Below are 6,078 nucleotides of genomic sequence, written 5' to 3'. Positions count from 1 at the left end.
TTTGGGCTTGGGTTGACTCCTTGCGTCTAACTGTGCCAGTTCCATAATTGCCACCTTGGCTTCTCTTTGCCACTTTCTGTACCAGACAATACAACCTCTCTCTCTCCATAGAGCATTTCCTTAGATTTTCACTTGCAAGTGAATCCCAAGCCATAGTGCTTTTCTAAAAGGTTTAGCCTGAAGATCTTGAATTCATTGGCTTGGATTTCCCTACCAACAGGGGCATCATTATGCAGCTTTGGCATCTAAATCTATTCAGAAGTATCCCCAATAAATATAGTCTAGAATCCTGTTTTATAAAAGTTGCTGACAAGCACCTGTTCACATTACATTAAAACAGGCACCGTTTCCCTCCACTGTTCGTTGATAGTAAAATGATTTAAAGATAAGCTGTAGGATTTCCATTTATTCACAAGGGCTTTTTACTCTAAGAACTGAAGTCAACGTTAACAATTGAGGAGGCTGACGAGGTAAGGCAATCAATTTAATTCTTCCTCTCCATTGACAATGGGAATTGATGTCCAACTTTGTCAGGTGCTGCTTACTTCACTTTTTACGCTCTCTGAATCTGACAGCCAATCATAGTGGATGCATTCTCATCGTAGGTGATAACCTTCATTCTGGTGAAGAGCAAATAAATGCCATTTAAATGGAGATCAGCAAAATTGTAAAAATATGTAGCATGGAGCTGAGATGTAATCCCACTTTTTTTTTTTTTTGGTCCTAAGTTTGTATTTTCAAGCATAACATCGAATTCCCCACTGAGGCAGTAAATGTGATTGGGTGAATCTTTAATAGATGAAAATCCAGGGTAGACAGCAGTCATTATCAAAACTCATTTTGCTTCCCTTTGAATTCCTCATATTTTCTCTCTCTGAATCAGTGTCTCCCATGCTGCGCAGCACTATGTCATAAACCAAGCCTGCCATCCCATATGTCTGGCTCAAGCAATGAGAACTCAGGGGACGAGAATGCAGAATGGGTCACAGACCCCTTTGTAGTACTAGTTCAGTCAGTTTTAAAGGGCCAGTGATGGACTCAAATGGACAACCATCCGTATGTCAGGAGACAGCCGAACTGGAAGAACCATTGCCTCCAACACATCCTAAGGACATACCATCCGGTTCCAAGGACTCGCTGGAAACCCCAACAAAGGTAGAGGAATCACCACCCTGTCATAGGAGCCTACAGTTATGGAACAAGTTACAGTCACTGTAAATGATTACTGCTGCTGGAACTAGAGGGAGGGGCTTGAGACTTGATACTGAAGGCAGGCCTATATGAGGCCTCAGTCTAGAAGGAGCAGTTGCTGAAGCAACTTTCTTGTAGTAGAAGCCTTGTCTTGTCCTAGCCCTGCTCCTGCATAGATCTGATTCTCTGGTTCCTAATCTCAGCCTGTTTGACCTTCTCTTCTGCCTTCCCTTGTTGGATTCCTTGGTTCCTGACCCTGGCCTGCTTGACATTCTCTTTTGCCTGTCCCTTGTTGGACGTCTTGGTTCCTGACCTTGACCTTGATTCCTGGTTTCCTTTCTGAGACTAAGAATTCCTAGTTCCTGACATCACCTGCTGACAATGGTGACACTTGATTCTCAGACATCTTCCACCTGGTGACACAACCGTGCACCTGTGGGTGATTTTGTGCCATGGGACCAGTGTGCCATATCTCAGCAGGGCACAATAAAGTAAATGGGTGGATGAAGGATGGTGACTAGCAGAGAGACTGGAGAATAGCTGTACTGAAGGCTTCTTCCATAACCCAGTACGTGTGGAGTGGAAGGGAGAAGTGATTTTTTTTTGCTTTTCTCCCCTGTCTCTAAAAGCCATTTTCACTGCCAGGAATATGTCCCTCAGGGCAGTGTGACCCTCAGGGATGTATGTCTGAAAGTGAAAATGGCTTTGGGGGGATGGTAGAGAAGTGAAAATCACTTCCCCTTCCTGCTCTGCCCTCAATGGGCTGTGGAAGAAACTTTCAACACAGCTCTTCTGCCATTCTGCAAGCATGCTGCCCTTCTTCCTCCATCCTTGTAGTGTTACAGAAGATGTGGGCCAGGGTTTGTAGAGTTTCTTCATCAAACCCCTGTCCAAATGAATGATGATTTCCATTCCTGGTCTAATATTTCCATCTTGAATAATGTGAAGGTTATCAAAACAGCTTTACGTATTAAAAATTATAAATACACACATGCAGAAATCACCAGTGCAACAGGTCAAGCAGCAAGCACACCTGCTCATCTTTCTAGCAGAATGTTTTCAATTTACTCAAGATATATTTTGGAGCCAGTTTCGTGATGAGTGAACTCCTTTGAGCTCAATTCGGAATTAGCTCAGTATTTATGAGCTTTTCTTTTTCAGAACTTGTCTGATTTCCAAGAGTTCTGTCAGCTCATAATGTTTTCAGCTGCCCCTCAAAATTTCATCTATTTTTCATCAACGTTCCAGACTAATAACAGCTCGGCAGAGCTGTGCAAAAGCATTATATTGTCCTCAAATATTTGTATCCAGTTAGCACGTATATATTAAAGACCACATCCTTGTATATTATGAAGGAACAGGCAAAATTATCATAACATTATCATACCCTGAAGCGATTGTGGTGAAGTGTTGAGAGTGTTGTAAAGCCAATGTGGTGTAAAGGTTTGAGTGTTGAATTTAAACTGGGGAGACTCGAGTTCAAATTCCTAGATGGCATAGAACTCAACCATTGGTCCAGTCATTCTGACTCAACCTGATACCCTACTGGGTTGTTGTGACAATATGAGGGTGGGAATCATACCATGTTCCTTTTGGAGGCACGTATTTACATTTGCATAAACCTTATTGATTTCAATAGGATTTTGGATTGGTATTATAATATGGGACCATCAGTTATATGAAAAAATACTATGTTATCACACATAACATGACACCTTAGGTTTGTTTGAGATGCTGCAACCTTGGGGGAGCCCAATGTCCCTAATTCTGGTGTAGAGACAAATCTAAGTTTAAAATGTCCAGTTTTGTAGGGCAGATTAGGCCAAGATTAGTGGGTTCATATGAAATGAACCAATTGTGGAAATGAGCGCTTCTACATTGGGACTGTCTTCATGGATGCCATGATTTGTGTGAGCTTGTAAGCCAAGAAAGAGCTACTGCATTTAGACAAATTGCAGCAGCTTTGTATACAACCCTCGTATGAAAATGCCATTCCTCAAATATGGTGCCTCTGTGTGAGTCCTACCTGACCGTGAGTCCAACTGTGACCCTGACACACACCTGAAGCCGTGGTGCAAGGGCCACCTAAGTGAGATCCAATCCTCAAGGAATAGAAATAAGGTTGTTCACATGACCAACACTTATCCGGATGGTGCGGAGTGGGGGGATGGCAGGAGCACCCGGGTTTCCCAGCACCACGTGTCCACATGACTCACACGCGAGCGCTCCGGGAGCAGCAAGGGGGCTGAGGAAAACAGGCTTCAGCCCCCCACATCCCACAATGCACTGCATGAGGAGTTCAGTACATTGGAGCCCCCCGCCGGGTGCTCTTGCTGCCCAGCTGTATGGACACTCTGGCTACATGCAGCTCCAGTGTTCACACAACCAGGGAGTGGGGTAGAAGGACACGCTTGCACACTTCTACCTCACTATTAGCCCAGGTACAAAACCCAGGCCATCCTGGCACCCCACACGACCAACCCTACCTGGGTAGGGTTGTGCAAGCCCAGCTAGGGCTGATCGTGAGTGCTCAATGTGGGAGTACATCAATGTTGTAGATACTGAACATGGAATGCAACCCTTGGCTGAATTCCCTTTCCAAGATCAGATTTTTGTGTTTAATACACAGGCTGCTACTCTGTCAAAGTGTTTTGTCTGCATATGGCTTTCTGTGTTTCATTTCAAAGGTCAGTGCAAGGGGAACTCTTTGCCCATATGTAAAGAGAGTGCTCAAATATGCAGTTAAGTCAAACCTAGACAGATGTTGTGGAATGCATATTTTAGATGTTCTTTTCTAGACTGTTGTGCTGCCAGTGCATCTGTCCTGCCAGATAAAGACATCACACAGAAATGAACTTGTATTTGCGTAGGTTCCTGCTTGTGTGTGCACGGTGACTAGATAAATCTCAATAGGCTCTGTGAATGCCGGGGAGCAAAATGCAATATTTAATTCAAAATGGAATTATCCAAAAGGGAATTATCCAGCCCACATTAAGCATTTCTTTTGTGCCCATAAATTCTCCCTTCCGTAGTTAATAACTTTGGGGTGCAATTTAAATTGGGGAATCAGTGCAGGGGACAATACTTGGACCCTCTTCCTTTGGACCATGATTCCACTCCAAATTCTTTCCCCATGACTGCTTTTACATGAAGAAGTTTACTCTGGGAGTTCCAGTCACAAAGATCCAACAGTAGTTTGGCTCAAACTGGGGTGTTGTTGTTTTTTTGGTAGGAAGGTACTTCATTAACATCATAAGAATCTCCTTTTATGTTGTTCATTTTTCTATTTCTTGCTGCTCTTTTTCATTTGAGGGACATAAATTATTTGTTGAAAGAAGGAAACACATCCTTTAAACTGTCACAAATCATTTGTCATTCCAGCTGCTACTTTCACCAGCTAAGGTGTTTGAAGAGCATCACAATGATAGGAAACAATGTCAATGAGCCCCCAATGGCTTGCGCTTACATTACAATCAAATCAGGATGTTAATTATATTTTACTTATAAAAGTAATTATAAGAAAACCATTAATATTAGTAAAACAGGGAGTTGAAATCTAATTAGCTGCTTGTTTTCAGTTCATTGCAAACGTACATTTCACAATCCCCAGATGTTCTGAAAGAACAGCAAATGAAGTTGCATTTGAAACCAGGCTACCGTTAGACCTCTGTCCATCTGTTTTAGCTGCTAAACTAATAAGCCACTATGGACTGAGGATGTTACCAAATTCCCCTCTTGCTAAATTTCACAATGGAGCTTGTTGTTCTGGGCCACTCCTGCTCCCCAGCTGATTGGATTTTGTAAAATACAGCAATTGCTATGGATACTATGCACTCTGTGCATTTGCAGAAAATATGTATTTAAATGTGTACTTCACAGTATATTATTGTGCCAGCTGCTTGGATAGGAAATATGTGGATATATTTGAAAAATATTTAAATGCATACTTAAATGGTGTGTGTGTGTGTGTGTGTGTGTGTGTGTGTGTGTGTGTGTGTGTTGGTAACAGGAAAAAAATTATCCAGGGAATTTTAACTGAAAGAAGCAGAACAGAAAACAAAGCGAAATGGGAGAAATTTGTATGGAACAGAAACAGAAAGATCCATCCATCTCCAATGTGGATCCTCTTTCCACACATCATTGCAGATGTGACTCTTTTCTAAGCCACTAAATTAATGAAACAAGCCCTGGTCCACACTGTGACTCTATTCCAGGTGAGGATCAAGGACCAAGCTAAGGAATTCACCAAGGAAAGAATCTGTATGTTGGTAGGGATTGTGGGAGGGAAACTTCCCTTTTACAGCTCCCAGGGAAGCATGGTAGTAAAGGAAATCAGAGAGCTCTGAATAGGAGAGCTGGGCACAACAAGGTATGAAGGGGCGTAACAAGCTCTGAAAGGGCCTGTGTGCAAGAATGGAATGTGAGCCTCATCAGATAATCTCCCCATAGGGTACAATGGGAAACTCACTGATTAATAACTACTGAATGGCTGGGCAGAAAGCTACAACTCCCAAGATAGGAATGGTATAAAACACACCCATGTTTGTAGTGTAGATGCAGTAGGTGTCCACCAGCTACATCTCTCCCCAGTGCTGAAGGATGACACTTTGCCCCCCACCCCCCGCATGTGGCAGTTATGACATCACTAGTGGTTTCTCTGTTATGATGTACTCATTGTCTCCTTGGTGATGGCTAAAGCTCAAAGGTCAAGCTCAATACTGTGGATGCAGGAGGAGGAGCAGCATCTCACAGGAGTACCTTGGTTCTCCTCCTCCTATCCTGAGAATAGATAAGATAATCATGACAAAGCAGTTGTATTCCTTTTGAATATACAAATGAGTAGTAAGAAGCTGCCAGGTAAGAAGTGTCTTTCTGTTCTAGATCAGG

At 42.8% G+C, this 6,078-nt stretch overlaps 1 long non-coding RNA gene across 1 annotated transcript; it reads right to left on the bottom strand.

Moving 5' to 3' along the window:
- Window positions 1–471: 471 nt before the first annotated feature.
- LOC128324512 (uncharacterized) lies at window positions 472–5,840 on the bottom strand. The gene is made up of 2 exons (XR_008306908.1): window positions 5,729–5,840; window positions 472–620 (listed from the first exon to the last, which is right to left on the bottom strand). It is a non-coding gene; the product is annotated as an uncharacterized LOC128324512 (long non-coding RNA).
- Between the last annotated feature and the right edge of the window lie 238 nt (window positions 5,841–6,078).

Source organism: Hemicordylus capensis, chromosome 4, assembly GCF_027244095.1.
Source record: "Hemicordylus capensis ecotype Gifberg chromosome 4, rHemCap1.1.pri, whole genome shotgun sequence".
Lineage (NCBI taxonomy): Eukaryota > Metazoa > Chordata > Lepidosauria > Squamata > Cordylidae > Hemicordylus > Hemicordylus capensis.
Note: the sequence above shows the minus strand (reverse complement) of the source record. Positions and strands in the feature narration are given on the sequence as shown.